We start from the raw sequence: 19,125 nt of genomic DNA, 5'->3' as shown, positions 1-19,125 counted from the left end.
CGTGTGCGGCAAGGGTCACAGCGCCTCAGGCTGGAGAACACATGAATGACCCGAGCCCTCAGACTTGCGTGTGCGGCAAGGGTCACAGCGCCTCAGGCTGGAGAACACATGAATGACCCGAGACCTCAGACTTGCGTGTGCGGCAAGGGTCACAGCGCCTCAGGCTGGAGAACACATGAATGACCCGAGCCCTCAGACTTGCGTGTGCGGCAAGGGTCACAGCGCCTCAGACTGGAGAACACATGAATGACCCAAGCCCTCAGACTTGCGTGTGCGGCAAGGGTCACAGCGCCTCAGACTGGAGAACACATGAATGACTCGAGCCCTCAGACTTGCGTGTGCGGCAAGGGTCACAGCGCCTCAGACTGGAGAGCACATGAATGACCCGAGCCCTCAGACTTGCGTGTGCGGCAAGGGTCACAGCGCCTCAGCCTGGAGAAAACATGAATGACCCGAGCCCTCAGACTTGCATGTGCGGCAAGGGTCACAGCGCCTCAGACTGGAGAACACATGAATGACCCGAGCCCTCAGACTTGCGAGTGCGGCAAGGGTCACAGCGCCTCGGACTGGAGAACACACGAATGACCCGAGCCCTCAGACTTGCGTGTGCGGCAAGGGTCACAGCGCCTCCGACTGGAGAACACATGAATGACCCGAGCCCTCAGACTTGCGTTTGCGGCAAGGGTCACAGCGCCTCAGACTGGAGAACACACGAATGACCCGAGCTCTCAGACTTGCGTGTGCGGCAAGGGTCACAGCGCCTCAGACTGGAGAATACATGAATGACCCGAGCCCTCAGACTTGCGTGTGCGGCAAGGGTCACAGCGCCTCAGACTGGAGAACACATGAATGACCCGAGCCCTCAGACTTGTGTGTGCGGCAAGGGTCACAGAGCCTCAGACTGGAGAACACATGAATGACTCGAGCCCTCAGACTTGCGTGTGCGGCAAGGGTCACAGAGCCTCAGACTGGAGAACACATGAATGACCCGAGCCCTCAGACTTGCGTGTGCGGCAAGGGTCACAGCGCCTCAGACTGGAGGACACATAAATGACCCGAGCCCTCAGACTTGCGTGTGCAGCAAGGTTCACAGCGCCTCAGACTGGAGACCACATGAATGACCCAAGCCGTCAGACTTGCGTGTGTGGCAAGGGTCACAGCGCTTCAGACTGGAGACCACATGAATGACCCGAGCCCTCAGACTTGCGTGTGCGGCAAGGGTGACAGCGCCTCAGACTGGAGAACACATGAATGACCCGAGCCCTCAGACTTGCGTGTGCGGCAAGGGTCACAGCGCCTCAGACTGGAGAACACATGAATGACCCGAGCCCTCAGACTTGCGTGTGCGGCAAGGGTCACAGCGCCTCAGACTGGAGAACACATGAATGACCCGAGCCCTCAGACTTGCGTGTGCGGCAAGGGTCACAGCGCCTCAGACTGGAGAACACATGAATGACCCGAGCCCTCAGACTTGCGTGTGCGGCAAGGATCACAGCGCCTCAGACTGGAGAACACATGAATGACTGGAGCCCTCAGACTTGCGTGTGCAGCAAGGGTCACAGCGCCTCAGGCTGGAGAACACATGAATGACCCGAGCCCTCAGACTTGCGTGTGCGGCAAGGGTCACAGCGCCTCAGGCTGGAGAACACATGAATCACCCGAGCCCTCAGACTTGCGTGTGCGGCAAGGGTCACAGCGCATCAGGCTGGAGAACACATGAATGACCCGAGACCTCAGACTTGCGTGTGCGGCAAGGGTCACAGCGCCTCAGGCTTGAGAACACATGAATGACCCGAGCCCTCAGACTTGCGTGTGCGGCAAGGGTCACAGCGCCTCAGACTGGAGAACACATGAATGACCCAAGCCCTCAGACTTGCGTGTGCGGCAAGGGTCACAGCGCCTCAGACTGGAGAACACATGAATGACTCGAGCCCTCAGACTTGCGTGTGCGGCAAGGGTCACAGCGCCTCAGACTGGAGAAAACATGAATGACCCGAGCCCTCAGACTTGCGTGTGCGGCAAGGGTCACAGCGCCTCACCCTGGAGAACACATGAATGACCCGAGCCCTCAGACTTGCGTTTGCGGCAAGGGTCACAGCGCCTCAGACTGGAGAACACACGAATGACCCGAGCTCTCAGACTTGCGTGTGCGGCAAGGGTCACAGCGCCTCAGACTGGAGAATACATGAATGACCCGAGCCCTCAGACTTGCGTGTGCGGCAAGGGTCACAGCGCCTCAGGCTGGAGAACACATGAATGACCCGAGCCCTCAGACTTGCGTGTGCGGCAAGGGTCACAGCGCCTCAGACTGGAGAACACATGAATGACTCGAGCCCTCAGACTTGCGTGTGCGGCAAGGGTCACAGAGCCTCAGACTGGAGAACACATGAATGACCCGAGCCCTCAGACTTGCGTGTGCGGCACGGGTCAAAGCGCCTCAGACTGGAGAACACATGAATGACCCGAGCCCTCAAACTTGCGTGTGCGGCAAGGTTCACAGCGCCTCAGACTGGAGAACACACGAATGACCCAAGCCCTCAGACTTGCGTGTGCGGCAAGGGTCACAGCGCCTCCGACTGGAGAACACATGAATGACCCGAGCCCTCAGACTTGCGTTTGCGGCAAGGGTCACAGCGCCTCAGACTGGAGAACACACGAATGACCCGAGCTCTCAGACTTGCGTGTGCGGCAAGGGTCACAGCGCCTCAGACTGGAGAATACATGAATGACCCGAGCCCTCAGACTTGCGTGTGCGGCAAGGGTCACAGCGCCTCAGACTGGATGTTGGAAAGGCGACCCCGGGGGAGACAGAAGGTGTCTGACTGTCCGCCCCGAGGCCCACCTCTCTATATGGAATAGGCCGAGCGCCGTAGGGAGGCCTCCTTGGCGAGGCTCTTCTCCTACAATCGTAACAGCTGAGCAATCACACTACTTACAGATGGACACCACACAGGAGGGATATTCACAAGAATCTTTATATAAGCAGTTAAGGCAAGTTCTTGGCAGGTTAGCAGGCAAGGATCGAGGGATCCGTAAGGTCTTGGTTTCGGGGATAAGGGGTAGCGGGACAGTCTTGGCACCAACTGGTGCGTGGATTGTTCAAGGGGTCAGGCCGCGACAGCGTCAGCAGGGCCTCGATGATAGTTCAGCTTGGTCAGGCCGCGACAGCATCAGCAGGGCCTCGATGATAGTTCAGCTTGGTCAGGCCGCGACAGCGTCAGCAGGGCCTCGAAGGTGGTTCAGCTTAGTCAGGCCGCGACAGCGTCAGCAGGGCCTCGAAGGTGGTTCAGCTTGGTCAGGCCGCGACAGCGTCAGCAGGGCCTCGAAGGTGGTTCAGCTTGGTCAGGCCGCGACAACGTCAGCAGGGCCTCGAAGATGGTTCAGCTTGGTCAGGCCGCGACAGCGTCAGCAGGGCCTCGAAGGTGGTTCAGCTTGGTCAGGCCGCGACAGCGTCAGCAGGGCCTCGAAGGTGGTTCAGCTTGGTCAGGCCGCGACAGCGTCAGCAGGGCCTCGAAGGTTCCAGGTGCAAGAGTTCGGATCAGGATCAGCAGCGACAAGGTCAGCAGGGCTTCGACTCCAAGATACAACTGGAGTCCTAATCCAGGGCTGGCCCAGATATAGGACTGGAGGCCTTTGATGTCCGGACCCTCGCGCCTGGGGTTCAGAGGGGCCGGGATGAAGGTGTCCAGACACCCAGCAGGGGGGTGGAGCCAGCGCCCAGGGAGGCTGAAGGGCGATCGATACCAGGCGTCCGGGGACGGCTGGAGGCCCCTCGAAACTCCCCTCCTCCAGGCTCCGCCAAGTGGCCACTCTACCACCCGGGAGGATCTTGGTGCCTCGATGTCGGGGCTTCGCTGAGGCCGGGGCCAGGGATGGCTGCGGCCACGTGCTCGGGACGTGATGGGCCCAAGATAGAGTCCGGCCGGAAATGGTGGCCTGGCATGGTCGCCAGACCGGCGGTGTTGGCGAGCAGGGTCCGCCGAGGTCCCAGGGGGGAGAGCCGTGGGTTGCCAGGAAGGCTGCTCTCGTCGATTGTTCGTGTTCAGGGGGGTCGACAGGGGGTCGACGGAGGGCCGATGTCGTCCCAGGCCCGCCATGCAGGAGGGGTAGGACCACGCCACGAGGCCGGGTCCAACACATGTCCCCTCCAGCTGAAGGCGGGGAGAGTCACCCATCTTCCTGGGGATTCTCCTCGTCGAGGCGGAAGAATCGGGACAGGCCGTCAGCATTGGCGTGGTCGTCGCCAGGGCGATGCTCCACCGTGAAGTCCATCCCTTGGAGGGAGATGGACCAGCGCAGCAGCTTTGGGTTTTCGCCACGCATCTGCATCAGCCACCGCAGGGGCCGGTGGTCAGTCTGGACCCGGAAGTGGGTGCCGAAGAGGTAGGGCCTGAGTTTCTTGAGGGCCCATACGACGGCGAAGGCCTCTCTTTCAATGGTGCTCCATCGCTGCTCTCTGGCCAGCAGCCGCCGGCTGATGAAGGCCACAGGATGGTCAATCCCCTCGGGGTCAATCTGGGATAGGACCGCCCCGATGCCGTGCTCCGAGGCGTCGGTCTGGACTACAAACTCCCGGCTGTAGTCAGGGGCTTGGAGCACAGGGGCGGTGCACATGGCTGTTTTCAAAGTCTCGAAGGCCACCTGACACGTGAGTGTCCATTGTACTTTTTGTGGTCGGTTCTTCGAGGTCAGTTCAGTGAGGGGCCCCACAATGCTCCCATAGTTCTTGATGAATCGCCGATAATATCCAGTGAGCCCCAGGAAGGCCCGGGCGGCTGTCTGGGTGACCGGGGGCTCCCAGGCCACTATGGCGTCAATCTTGGGTTGGAGGGGAGCCACGTGGCCGCTCCCCACTTGGTGTCCCAGGTAGGTCACGGACCCTTGACCTATCTGGCACTTGCTGGCTTTCACAGTTAGTCTGGCCCGGCCGAGGGCCGTCAGGACCTCCCAGAGGTGCTTCAGGTGCTCGGCCCAGTGGAGGCTGTACACTGCAATGTCGTCTAGATAGGCGGCGCTGAATTCTTCTAGCCCCGCCAGCACTTTGTTCATCAGTATCTGGAAGGTGGCTGGGGTGTTTTTCATGCCGAAGGGCATCACCTTGAATTGGAAGTGGCCATCGGGTGTGGAGAAGGCCGACCGCTCCTGGGCGCCTGGAGTGAGGCCGATCTGCCAGTACCCGGCTGTGAGGTCGAAGGTACTGAGGTACTTGGCGGCTCCCAGGCGGTCGATTAGTTCATCGGCCCCGGGGATGGGATGTGCGTCGGTTCTGGTAACAGCATTCAGTCCCCGGTAGTCGACACAAAACCTGAGTTCTGGAGGGGTGCCAGGGGCGGTGGCTTTGGGGACCAGGACCACTGGGCTGGCCCAGGGACTGTCGGAGGGTTCGACCACCCCCAGAGCCAGCATCTTGGTAACTTCTGTCTGGATGCAGACCCGAACTCGGTCGGGGACTCGGTAGGCCCGGTGTCTCACTGGCTGGCTGTCCCCGGTGTCGACATCGTGGACACACCACTGGGTCACCCCGGGGGTGAGGGAGAACAGGTCCATAAATCGCCCCAACAGTTCTTGGCAGTCTCGGCGTTGCGCTGGGGTCAGGTCGGAGGAGAGAGAGATTCCCTCGACGGAGCCGTCTTTCTCAGCGCACCTTAGGAGGTCGGGCAGGGGCTCGGAGTCGTCTTCGGCCCCATCGTCGGTAGCTAGCAGCAGGCTCAGTTCTGTGCGGGCAAAATGAGGCTTGAGCCGGTTGGCGTGCAGAACCCGTAGGGGGATGGCTTCGGGATAGCGGGTGGCATGGTCCACCAGGACGAGGATGAAGCGAGTGGTCACTACTGGAAAGGGTTGGAGCGGGGCCTTCACCTTCCCTCCGCTCTTTCCGCTGGCTTGGCATGTCGGGCAGGTGCGGCAGTGGTTATGCACATCGTTGCGCATCTTCGGCCCGTAGAAATGGGTCACCAGGCGGCTGTAAGTTTTGTCCTGCCCCAGGTGCCCGGCGAGGGGCACATCGTGTGCCAGGTTCAAAAGGAAGTCTCTGAATCGTAGGGGGACCACCAACACTCGGCTGGCCCCTAGCTCGGCAATTTTCTGTTCACTGTATAGGAGGCCGTGGTCCCAGTAGACCCAGTGGGACCCCCAGGTGTTCCCGGCAGCTTGGGCGGTGGCTTGCTGTCGGGTCCCCTCGAGGGAGGGGCAGGCCTTCTGTTCCTGCCGGAATTGTTCCCGGGTGGGACCACCCTCTTGGTGCCATTGGGCTAGTTCGGGGATGTCGCTGAGTTCTGCGCTGCCTTCTTGGTCATGCTCCGATGGCTCGGGCTCGGGGTCAGATTCTTCATTGACTGCGGGCGGTGGGGGCGCGGGCCACTCTGGCTCTTCAGGCGGGGTGGACTCAGGTGCCGCCAGGACCCGGGCAGTCATGGATCGGGTCGTCGCGCAGACCCACTCTGGTAGTCCCATCATTCCTAGATGCTCTCTCCGTTCGACTTGGGCCCAGGGAGAGCTCTCGAGGTTGTTTCCAAGGAGGCAGTCCACGGGGGTGTCGTCCCGGACGGTCACTTTGAGGGTGCCTAACACCCCCCCCACTCGAAGGAGATTCGGGCCATCTGACACAGAGTTTCGGGGTTGTCGGCGGCCCTCACGGGGCATCGCACGTTTGGTATGATCTGTTCGGGGGTCACCAAGTGGCAGCGGACGGCCGTCACACTGGCTCCCGTGTCTCGGAGGGCTTCGGTCCGTCGTCCATTGATGTGGACCCACTGACGGTACTTTTGAGTGTTCCTCGGTAGCGGGGCCTGGGGGACCATGTCTCTTTCGCCCAGGCAGGCTAGGGCCATGGCGGCCGGTTCATACTCGGTCTGATCTTCGTTGTAGACCTCTTCGTCTTCTTCTCCCCCTTCCCCCAGGGCTGCAGCAGCGAACTGGCGGGTCGGAGGCCCGGTGGTGCCGGGGCGCTGGTTCATGGGGCAGAGCGGGTCACTGGCATAGTGACTGGTCCGCTGGCATCTGTGGCAAGTAATGTTCAGGTGGGGCCCTGGCCGTGCTGGTGGGGGCCCTCTTCTGGTCAGGGATGGCGAAGTGTTCTTCTGGGGGGACCCCCGAGGCGGACTCCGGCCCGGGCCGATGGGAAGTCTCGGCTCCTATTCTGGCCTCCTCCGCCGCCACGCTGGCAGGGGTGCCCCTGGCCGTTCCGTCCCGTTTCTCCTATCAGGGTCCGGGGGACCCGGGTGCTCACCCATCGATCAGCCTCGACGGCGAGTTTTCGGGGCTCGGTCAGCTTACTGTCGAGGAGATGCTGCCTGAGCTCGACAAAGCAGTTGTTGGAGAGGTGCTCCCAAACGATGAGGTCGAACAGCTGCTCGTAGGTAGACACTTTGCTGCCCTTTATCCATCCTTCCAGGGCCCTGCTATAAAAGTTTACGTACTCTACCCACGTGGTACCGGGAATCTTTTTGCAGTCTCTGAACCTCTGTTGGTACATCTCGGGGTGAGGCCATACCGGGTGAGCAGGGCGTCCTTCATGTGGTCATAGGAGGACATCACGTCCTCGGCCAGCTCTAGCAGGGTGTCTCTTCCTTCGCTGACGAATCTCCCCCATAAGCCGGCACCCCAATCTTTTCGCGGGATGCGGTGCGCGGTCATGGCAACTTCATACGCCTTGAACCATTGCTGGATATCGTCATTTTTGTAGTATTCCTTGACGATATCCTTGGGAATGTGGACCTTCGGACCGGCAGGAGGTGGAGGGTTCCGGGTTACCGCGGCGCCCGCCTCTTCAATCTTGGCTTTGATCTCTAGTTCTTTGAGGCCACGCTCGTGTTTGTACGTGAGCTTTTTTTCGTCCAATTCTCTTTGCCTCCGCCTCTCTTCCAGATCTCCCTCTAATCGTAGTTGTTCAATGGCCATTTTCTTTGCTGCTAATTGAAGCTCTCCATCCAGCCGGAGTCGGGCGAGCTCTAGTTCATGGAGCCGACTCCTCTCTCGCTCCCGGGCGTCTTCGTGAGAGAGGCCCAGTTCTTTGTTGGCGGTTCTTTCTTCCACTGGGGCTACAACTGTACTCAGGGGTACTTCTAGGACAATGTCCCCGTTGGCTTGGGGTGGGGTTGCTCCGGTCTCCACCCATGTTTGTAATGCATCTTTAAAATCGTCTTTTGTGCTTAGTCCGGTGGTAGCGATACCTAGGGCTTTGCAGAATTGTTTGAGTTCTTTATGGGTGTACTCCTCTAATAGTTCTTTCTGGAATTCTGCGGTTGTTCCGGCTTCTTTAGTAGTCATCGTGGTTGTGGGTCTCTGTTAGTAGTGGCGAGTTACTCGCTGTACGATTTGCGCGGGCTCGGATCCCACCGCTGCCACCAATGTTGGAAAGGCGACCCCGGGGGAGACAGAAGGTGTCTGACTGTCCGCCCCGAGACCCACCTCTCTGTATGGAATAGGCCGAGCGCCGTAGGGAGGCCTCCTTGGCGAGGCTCCTCTCCTACAATCGTAACAGCTGAGCAATCACACTACTTACAGATGGACACCACACAGGAGGGATATTCACAAGAATCTTTATATAAGCAGTTAAGGCAAGTTCTTGGAAGGTTAGCAGGCAAGGATCGAGGGATCCGTAAGGTCTTGGTTTCGGGGATAAGGGGTAGCGGGACAGTCTTGGCACCAACTGGTGCGTGGATTGTTCAAGGGGTCAGGCCGCGACAGCGTCAGCAGGGCCTCGATGATAGTTCAGCTTGGTCAGGCCGCGACAGCATCAGCAGGGCCTCGATGATAGTTCAGCTTGGTCAGGCCGCGACAGCGTCAGCAGGGCCTCGAAGGTGGTTCAGCTTAGTCAGGCCGCGACAGCGTCAGCAGGGCCTCGAAGGTGGTTCAGCTTGGTCAGGCCGCGACAGCGTCAGCAGGGCCTCGAAGGTGGTTCAGCTTGGTCAGGCCGCGACAACGTCAGCAGGGCCTCGAAGATGGTTCAGCTTGGTCAGGCCGCGACAGCGTCAGCAGGGCCTCGAAGGTGGTTCAGCTTGGTCAGGCCGCGACAACGTCAGCAGGGCCTCGAAGGTGGTTCAGCTTGGTCAGGCCGCGACAGCGTCAGCAGGGCCTCGAAGGTGGTTCAGCTTGGTCAGGCCGCGACAGCGTCAGCAGGGCCTCGAAGGTTCCAGGTGCAAGAGTTCGGATCAGGATCAGCAGCGACAAGGTCAGCAGGGCTTCGACTCCAAGATACAACTGGAGTCCTAATCCAGGGCTGGCCCAGATATAGGACTGGAGGCCTTTGATGTCCGGACCCTCGCGCCTGGGGTTCAGAGGGGCCGGGATGAAGGTGTCCAGACACCCAGCAGGGGGGTGGAGCCAGCGCCCAGGGAGGCTGAAGGGCGATCGATACCAGGCGTCCGGGGACGGCTGGAGGCCCCTCGAAACTCCCCTCCTCCAGGCTCCGCCAAGTGGCCACTCTACCACCCGGGAGGATCTTGGTGCCTCGATGTCGGGGCTTCGCTGAGGCGGGGGCCAGGGATGGCTGCGGCCACGTGCTCGGGACGTGATGGGCCCAAGATGGAGTCGGGCCGGAAATGGTGGCCTGGCATGGTCGCCAGACCGGCGGTGTTGGCGAGCAGGGTCCGCCGAGGTCCCAGGGGGGAGAGCCGTGGGTTGCCAGGAAGGCTGCTCTCGTCGATTGTTCGTGTTCAGGGGGGTCGACAGGGGGTCGACGGAGGGCCGATGTCGTCCCAGGCCCGCCATGCAGGAGGGGTAGGACCACGCCACGAGGCCGGGTCCAACACACGTCCCCTCCAGCTGAAGGCGGGGAGAGTCACCCATCTTCCTGGGGATTCTCCTCGTCGAGGCGGAAGAATCGGGACAGGCCGTCAGCATTGGCGTGGTCGTCGCCAGGGCGATGCTCCACCGTGAAGTCCATCCCTTGGAGGGAGATGGACCAGCGCAGCAGCTTTGGGTTTTCGCCACGCATCTGCATCAGCCACCGCAGGGGCCGGTGGTCAGTCTGGACCCGGAAGTGGGTGCCGAAGAGGTAGGGCCTGAGTTTCTTGAGGGCCCATACGACGGCGAAGGCCTCTCTTTCAATGGTGCTCCATCGCTGCTCTCTGGCCAGCAGCCGCCGGCTGATGAAGGCCACAGGATGGTCAATCCCCTCGGGGTCAATCTGGGATAGGACCGCCCCGATGCCGTGCTCCGAGGCGTCGGTCTGGACTACAAACTCCCGGCTGTAGTCAGGGGCTTGGAGCACAGGGGCGGTGCACATGGCTGTTTTCAAAGTCTCGAAGGCCACCTGACACGTGGGTGTCCATTGTACTTTTTGTGGCCGGTTCTTCGAGGTCAGTTCAGTGAGGGGCCCCACAATGCTCCCATAGTTCTTGATGAATCGCCGATAATATCCAGTGAGCCCCAGGAAGGCCCGGGCGGCTGTCTGGGTGACCGGGGGCTCCCAGGCCACGATGGCGTCAATCTTGGGTTGGAGGGGAGCCACGTGGCCGCTCCCCACTTGGTGTCCCAGGTAATTCACGGACCCTTGACCTATCTGGCACTTGCTGGCTTTCACAGTTAGTCTGGCCCGGCCGAGGGCCGTCAGGACCTCCCAGAGGTGCTTCAGGTGCTCGGCCCAGTGGAGGCTGTACACTGCAATGTCGTCTAGATAGGCGGCGCTGAATTCTTCTAGCCCCGCCAGCACTTTGTTCATCAGTCTCTGGAAGGTGGCTGGGGTGTTTTTCATGCCGAAGGGCATCACCTTGAATTGGAAGTGGCCATCGGGTGTGGAGAAGGCCGACCGCTCCTGGGCGCCTGGAGTGAGGCCGATCTGCCAGTACCCGGCTGTGAGGTCGAAGGTACTGAGGTACTTGGCGGCTCCCAGGCGGTCGATTAGTTCATCGGCCCGGGGGATAGGATGTGCGTCGGTTCTGGTAACAGCATTCAGTCCCCGGTAGTCGACACAAAACCTGAGTTCTGGAGGGGTGCCAGGGGCGGCGGCTTTGGGGACCAGGACCACTGGGCTGGCCCAGGGACTGTCGGAGGGTTCGACCACCCCCAGAGCCAGCATCTTGGTAACTTCTGTCTGGATGCAGGCCCGAACTCGGTCGGGGACTCGGTAGGCCCGGTGTCTCACTGGCTGGCTGTCCCCGGTGTCGACATCGTGGACACACCACTGGGTCACCCCGGGGGTGAGGGAGAACAGGTCCGTAAATCGCCCCAACAGTTCTTGGCAGTCTCGGCGTTGCGCTGGGGTCAGGTCGGAGGAGAGAGAGATTCCCTCGACGGAGCCGTCTTTCTCAGCGCACCTTAGGAGGTCGGGCAGGGGCTCGGAGTCGTCTTCGGCCCCATCGTCGGTAGCTAGCAGCAGGCTCAGTTCTGTGCGGGCAAAATGAGGCTTGAGCCGGTTGGCGTGCAGAACCCGTAGGGGGATGGCTTCGGGATAGCGGGTGGCATGGTCCACCAGGACGAGGATGAAGCGAGTGGTCACTACTGGAAAGGGTTGGAGCGGGGCCTTCACCTTCCCTCCGCTCTTTCCGCTGGCTTGGCATGTCGGGCAGGTGCGGCAGTGGTTATGCACATCGTTGCGCATCTTCGGCCCGTAGAAATGGGTCACCAGGCGGCTGTAAGTTTTGTCCTGCCCCAGGTGCCCGGCGAGGGGCACATCATGTGCCAGGTTCAAAAGGAAGTCTCTGAATCGTAGGGGGACCACCAACACTCGGCTGGCCCCTAGCTCGGCAATTTTCTGTTCAATGTATAGGAGGCCGTGGTCCCAGTAGACCCAGTGGGACCCCGAGGTGTTCCCGGCAGCTTGGGCGGTGGCTTGCTGTCGGGTCCCCTCGAGGGAGGGGCAGGCCTTCTGTTCCTGCCGGAATTGTTCCCGGGTGGGACCACCCTCTTGGTGCCATTGGGCTAGTTCGGGGATGTCGCTGAGTTCTGCGCTGCCTTCTTGGTCATGCTCCGATGGCTCGGGCTCGGGGTCGGATTCTTCATTGACTGCGGGCGGTGGGGGCGCGGGCCACTCTGGCTCTTCAGGCGGGGTGGCCTCGGGTGCCGCCAGGACCCGGGCAGTCATGGATCGGGTCGTCGCGCAGACCCACTCTGGTAGTCCCATCATTCCTAGATGCTCTCTCCGTTCGACTTGGGCCCAGGGAGAGCTCTCGAGGTTGTTTCCAAGGAGGCAGTCCACGGGGGTGTCGTCCCGGACGGTCACTTTGAGGGTGCCTAACACCCCCCCCACTCGAAGGAGATTCGGGCCATCTGACACAGAGTTTCGGGGTTGTCGGCGGCCCTCACGGGGCATCGCACGTTTGGTATGATCTGTTCGGGGGTCACCAAGTGGCAGCGGACGGCCGTCACACTGGCTCCCGTGTCTCGGAGGGCTTCGGTCCGTCGTCCATTGATGTGGACCCACTGACGGTACTTTTGAGTGTTCCTCGGTAGCGGGGCCTGGGGGACCATGTCTCTTTCGCCCAGGCAGGCTAGGGCCATGGCGGCCGGTTCATACTCGGTCTGATCTTCGTTGTAGACCTCTTCGTCTTCTTCTCCCCCTTCCCCCAGGGCTGCAGCAGCGAACTGGCGGGTCGGAGGCCCGGTGGTGCCGGGGCGCTGGTTCATGGGGCAGAGCGGGTCACTGGCATAGTGACTGGTCCGCTGGCATCTGTGGCAAGTAATGTTCAGGTGGGGCCCCGGCCGTGCTGGTGGGGGCCCTCTTCTGGTCAGGGATGGCGAAGTGTTCTTCTGGGGGGACCCCCGAGGCGGACTCCGGCCCGGGCCGATGGGAAGTCTCGGCTCCTGTTCTGGCCTCCTCCGCCGCCATGCTGGCAGGGGTGCCCCTGGCCGTTCCGTTTCTCCTATCAGGGTCCGGGGGACCCGGGTGCTCACCCATCGATCAGCCTCGACGGCGAGTTTTCGGGGCTCGGTCAGCTTACTGTCGAGGAGATGCTGCCTGAGCTCGACAAAGCAGTTGTTGGAGAGGTGCTCCCAAACGATGAGGTCGAACAGCTGCTCGTAGGTAGACACTTTGCTGCCCTTTATCCATCCTTCCAGGGCCCTGCTATAAAAGTTTACGTACTCTACCCACGTGGTACCGGGAATCTTTTTGCAGTCTCTGAACCTCTGTTGGTACATCTCGGGGGTGAGGCCATACCGGGTGAGCAGGGCGTCCTTCATGTGGTCATAGGAGGACATCACGTCCTCGGCCAGCTCTAGCAGGGTGTCTCTTCCTTCGCTGACGAATCTCCCCCATAAGCCGGCACCCCAATCTTTTCGCAGGATGCGGTGCGCGGTCATGGCAACTTCATACGCCTTGAACCATTGCTGGATATCGTCATTTTTGTAGTATTCCTTGACGATATCCTTGGGAATGTGGACCTTCGGGTCGGCAGGAGGTGGAGTGTTCCGGGTTACCGCGGCGCCCGCCTCTTTAATCTTGGCTTTGATCTCTAGTTCTTTGAGGCCACGCACGTGTTCGTACGTGAGCTTTTTTTCGTCCAATTCTCTTTGCCTCCGCCTCTCTTCCAGATCTCCCTCTAATCGTAGTTGTTCAATGGCCATTTTCTTTGCTGCTAATTGAAGCTCTCCATCCAGCCGGAGTCGGGCGAGCTCTAGTTCATGGAGCCGACTCCTCTCTCGCTCCCGGGCGTCTTCGTGAGAGAGGCCCAGTTCTTTGTTGGCGGTTCTTTCTTCCACTGGGGCTACAACTGTACTCAGGGGTACTTCTAGGACAATGTCCCCGTTGGCTTGGGGTGGGGTTGCTCCGGTCTCCACCCATGTTTGTAATGCGTCTTTAAAATCGTCTTTTGTGCTTAGTCCGGTGGTAGCGATACCTAGGGCTTTGCAGAATTGTTTGAGTTCTTTATGGGTGTACTCCTCTAATAGTTCTTTCTGGAATTCTGCGGTTGTTCCGGCTTCTTTAGTAGTCATCGTGGTTGTGGGTCTCTGTTAGTAGTGGCGAGTTACTCGCTGTACGATTTGCGTGGGCTCGGATCCCACCACTGCCACCAATGTTGGAAAGGCGACCCCGGGGAAGACAGAAGGTATCTGACTGTCCGCCCCGAGACCCACCTCTCTGTATGGAATAGGCCGAGCGCCGTAGGGAGGCCTCCTTGGCGAGGCTCCTCTCCTACAATCGTAACAGCTGAGCAATCACACTACTTACAGATGGACACCACACAGGAGGGATATTCACAAGAATCTTTATATAAGCAGTTAAGGCAAGTTCTTGGAAGGTTAGCAGGCAAGGATCGAGGGATCCGTAAGGTCTTGGTTTCGGGGATAAGGGGTAGCGGGACAGTCTTGGCACCAACTGGTGCGTGGATAGTTCAAGGGGTCAGGCCGCGACAGCGTCAGCAGGGCCTCGATGATAGTTCAGCTTGGTCAGGCCGCGACAGCGTCAGCAGGGCCTCGATGATAGTTCAGCTTGGTCAGGCCGCGACAGCGTCAGCAGGGCCTCGATGATAGTTCAGCTTGGTCAGGCCGCGACAGCGTCAGCAGGGCCTCGAAGGTGGTGATTCAGCTTAGTCAGGCCGCGACAGCGTCAGCAGGGCCTCGAAGGTGGTTCAGCTTGGTCAGGCCGCGACAGCGTCAGCAGGGCCTCGAAGGTGGTTCAGCTTGGTCAGGCCGCGACAACGTCAGCAGGGCCTCGAAGATGGTTCAGCTTGGTCAGGCCGCGACAGCGTCAGCAGGGCCACGGTGGTTCAGCTTGGTCAGGCCGCAACAGCGTCAGCAGGGCCTCGAAGGTGGTTCAGCTTGGTCAAGCCACGACAGCGTCAGCAGGGCCTCGAATGTGGTTCAGCTTAGTCAGGCCGCGACAGCGTCAGCAGGGCCTCGAAGGTTCCAGGTGCAAGAGTTCGGATCAGGATCAGCCGCGACAAGGTCAGCAGGGCTTCGACTCCAAAATAAAACTGGAGTCCTAATCCAGGGCTGGCCCAGATATAGGACTGGAGGCCTTTGATGTCCGGACCCTCGCGCCTGGGGTTCAGAGGGGCCGGGATGAAGGTGTCCAGACACCCAGCAGGGGGGTGGAGCCAGCGCCCAGGGAGGCTGAAGGGCGATCGATACCAGGCATCTGGGGACGGCTGGAGGCCCCTCGAAACTCCCCTCTTCCGGGCTCCGCCAAGTGGCCACTCTACCACCCGGGAGGATCTTGGTGCCTCGATGTCGGGGCTTCGCTGAGGCCGGGGCCAGGGATGGCTGCGGCCACATGCTCGGGACGTGATGGGCCCAAGATGGAGTCGGGCCGGAAATGGTGGCCTGGCATGGTCGCCAGACCGGCGGTGTTGGCGAGCAGGGTCCGCCGAGGTCCCAGGGGGGAGAGCCGTGGGTTGCCAGGGGGGCTGCTCTCGTCGATGGTTCGTGTTCAGGGGGGTCGACACGGGGTCGACGGAGGGCCGATGTCATCCCAGCCCGCCATGCGGGAGGCGTAGGACCACGCCACGAGGCCGGGTCCAACACTGGAGAACACATGAATGACCCGAGCCCTCAGACTTGCGTGTGCGGCAAGGGTCACAGCACCTCAGACTGGAGAATACATGAATGACCCGAGCCCTCAGACTTGCATGTGCGGCAAGGGTCACAGCGCCTCAGACTGGAGAATACATGAATGACCCGAGCCCTCAGACTTGCGTGTGCGGCAAGGGTCAGAGCGCCTCAGACTGGAGAACAAATGAAAGACCCGAGCCCTCAGACTTGCGTGTGAGGCAAGGGTCAGAGCGCCTCAGACTGGAGAACACATGAATGACCCGAGCCCTCAGACTTGCGTGTGCGGCAAGGGTCACAGCGCCTCAGACTGGAGAACACTTGAATGACCCGAGCCCTCAGACTTGCATCTGCGGCAAGGGTCACAGCGCCTCAGACTGGAGAACACATGAATGACCCGAGCCCTCAGACTTGCTTGTGCGACAAGGGTCACAGCGCCTCAGACTGGAGAACACATGAATGACACGAGCCCTCAGACTTGCGTGTGCGGCAAGTGTCACAGCGCCACAGACTGGAGAACACATGAATGACCCCAGCCCTCAGACTTGCGTGTGCGGCAAGGGTTACAGCGCCTCAGACTGGAGAACACATGAATGACCCCAGCCCTCAGACTTGCGTGTGCGGCAAGGGTCACAGTGCCACAGACTGGAGAACACATGAATGACCCGAGCCCTCAGACTTGCGTGTGCGGCAAGGGTCACAGCGCCTCAGACTGGAGAACTAATGAATGACCCGAGCCCTCAGACTTGCGTGTGTGGCAAGGGTCACAGCGCCTCAGACTGGAGAACACATGAATGACCCGAGCCCTCAGACTTGCGTGTGCGGCAAGGGTCACAGCGCCTCAGACTGGAGAACACATGAATGACCCGAGCCCTCAGACTTGCGTGTGCGGCAAGGGTCACAGCGCCCAGACTGGAGAACACACGAATGACCTGAGCCCTCAGACTTGCGTGTGCGGAAAGGGTCACAGCGCCCGAGACTGGAGAACACATGAATGACCCGAGCCCTCAGACTTGCGTGTGCGGCAAGGGTCACAGTGCCTCAGACTGGAGAACACATGAATGACCGGAGCCCTCAGACTTGCGTGTGCGGCAAGGGTCACATCGCCTCAGACTGGATAACACATGAATGACCCGAGCCCTCAGACTTGCGTGTGCGGCAAGGGTCACAGCGCCTCAGACTGGAGAACACATGAAATACCCGAGCCCTCAGACTTGCGTGTGCGGCAAGGGTCACAGCACCTCAGACTGGAGAACACATGAATGACCCGAGCCCTCAGACTTGCGTGTGCGGCAAGGATCACAGCGCCTCAGACTGGAGAACACATGAATGACCCGAGCCCTCAGACTTGCGTGTGCGGCAAGGGTCACAGCGCCTGAGACTGGAGAACACATGAATGACCTGAGCCCTCAGACTTGCGTGTGCGGCAAGGGTCACAGCGCCTGAGACTGGAGAACACATGAATGACCCGAGCCCTCATACTTGCGTGTGCGGCAAGGGTCACAGCGCCTCAGACAGGAGAACACATGAATGACCCGAGCCCTCAGACTTGCGTGTGCGGCAAGGGTCACAGCACCTCAGACTGGAGAACACATGAATGACCCGAGCCCTCAGACTTGCGTGTGTGGCAAGGGTCACAGCACCTCACACTGGAGAACACATGAATGACCCGAGCCCTCAGACTTGCGTGTGCGGCAAGGGTCACAGCGCCTCAGACTGGAGTACACATGAATGACCCGAGCCCTCAGACTTATGTGTGCGCAAGGGTCACAGCGCCTCAGACTGGAGAACACACAAATGACCCGAGCTCTCAGACTTGCGTGTGCGGCAAGGGTCACAGCGCCTCAGACTGGAGAACAGATGAATGACCCAAGCCCTCAGACTTGCGTGTGCAGCAAGGGTCACAACGCCACAGACTGGAGAACACATGAATGAACCGAGCCCTCAGACTTGCGTGTGCGGCAAGGGTCACAGTGCCTCAGACTGGAGAACACATGAATGACCCGAGCCCTCAGACTTGCGTGTGCGGCAAGGGTCACAGCGCCTCAAACTGTAGAACACATGAATGACCCGAGCCCTCAGACTTGCGTGTGCGGCAAGGGTCACAGCGCCTCAGACTGGAGAACACATGAATGACCGGAGCCCTCAGACTTGCATGTGCGGCAAGGGTCACAGTGCCTCAGACTGGAGAACACATGAATGACCCGAGCCCTCAGACTTGCGTGTGCGGCAAGGATCACAGCGCCTCAGACTGGAGAACACATGAAATACCCGAGCCCTCAGACTTGCGAGTGCGGCAAGGGTCACAGCGCCTCAGACTGGAGAACACATGAATGACCCGAGCCCTCATACTTGCTTGTGCGGCAAGGGTCACAGCGCCTCAGACTGGAGAACACATGAATGACCTGAGCCCTCAGACTTGCGTGTGCGGCAAGGGTCACAGCGCCTGAGACTGGAGAACACATGAATGACCTGAGCCCTCAGACTTGCGTGTGCGGCAAGGGTCACAGCGCCTCAGACTGGAGAACACATGAATGACCCGAGCCCTCAGACTTGCGTGTGCGGCAAGGGTCACAGCGCCTGAGACTGGAGAACACATGAATGACCTGAGCCCTCAGACTTGCGTGTGCGGCAAGGGTCACAGCGCCTGAGACTGGAGAACACATGAATGACCCGAGCCCTCAGACTTGCGTGTGCGGCAAGGGTCAAAGCGCCTCAGACTGGAGAACACATGAATGACCCGAGCCCTCAGACTTGCGTGTGCGGCAAGGGTCACAGCGCCTCAGACTGGAGAACACATGAATGACCCGAGCCCTCAGACTTGCGTGTGCGGCAAGGGTCACAGCGCCTCAGACTGGAGAACACTTGAATGACCCGAGCCCTCAGACTTGCGTGCGCAGCAAGGGTCACAGCGCCTCAGACTGGAGAACACATGAAAGACCCGAGCCCTCAGACTTGCGTGCGCGGCAAGGGTCACAGCGCCTCAGACTGTAGAACACATGAATGACCCGAGCCCTCAGACTTGCATGTGCGGCAAGGGTCACAGCGCCTCAGACTGGAGAACACATGAATGACCCGAGCCCTCAGACTTGCGTGTGCGGCAAGGGTCACAGCGCCTCAGACTGGAGAACACATGAATGACCCGAGCCCTCAGACTTGCGTGTGCGGCAAGGGTCACAGCGCCTCAGACTGGAGAACACATGAATGACCTGAGCCCTCAGACTTGCGTGTGCGGCAAGGGTCACAGCGCCTCAGACTGGAGAACAGATGAATGACCCGAGCCCTCAGACTTGCGTGTGCGGCAAGGGTCACAATGCCACAGACTGGAGAACACATGAATGACCCGATCCCTCAGACTTGCGTGTGCGGCAAGGGTCACAGTGCCTCAGACTGGAGAACACATGAATGACCCGAGCCCTCAGACTTGCGTGTGCGGCAAGGGTCACAGCGCCTCAGACTGGAGAACACATGAATGACCCGAGCCCTCAGACTTGCGTGTGCGGTAAGGGTCACAGCGCCTCAGACTGGAAAACACATGAATGACCCGATCCCTCAGACTTGCGTGTGCGGCAAGGGTCACAGCGCCTCAGACTGGAGAACACATGAATGACCGGAGCCCTCTGACTTGCGTGTGCGGCAAGGGTCACAGCGCCTCAGACTGGAGAACACATGAATGACCCGAGCCCTCAGACTTGCGTG

Source organism: Lissotriton helveticus, chromosome 7 (genome assembly GCF_964261635.1).
Source record: "Lissotriton helveticus chromosome 7, aLisHel1.1, whole genome shotgun sequence".
Taxonomy (NCBI): domain Eukaryota; kingdom Metazoa; phylum Chordata; class Amphibia; order Caudata; family Salamandridae; genus Lissotriton; species Lissotriton helveticus.
This window is presented reverse-complemented; position numbering follows the sequence as displayed.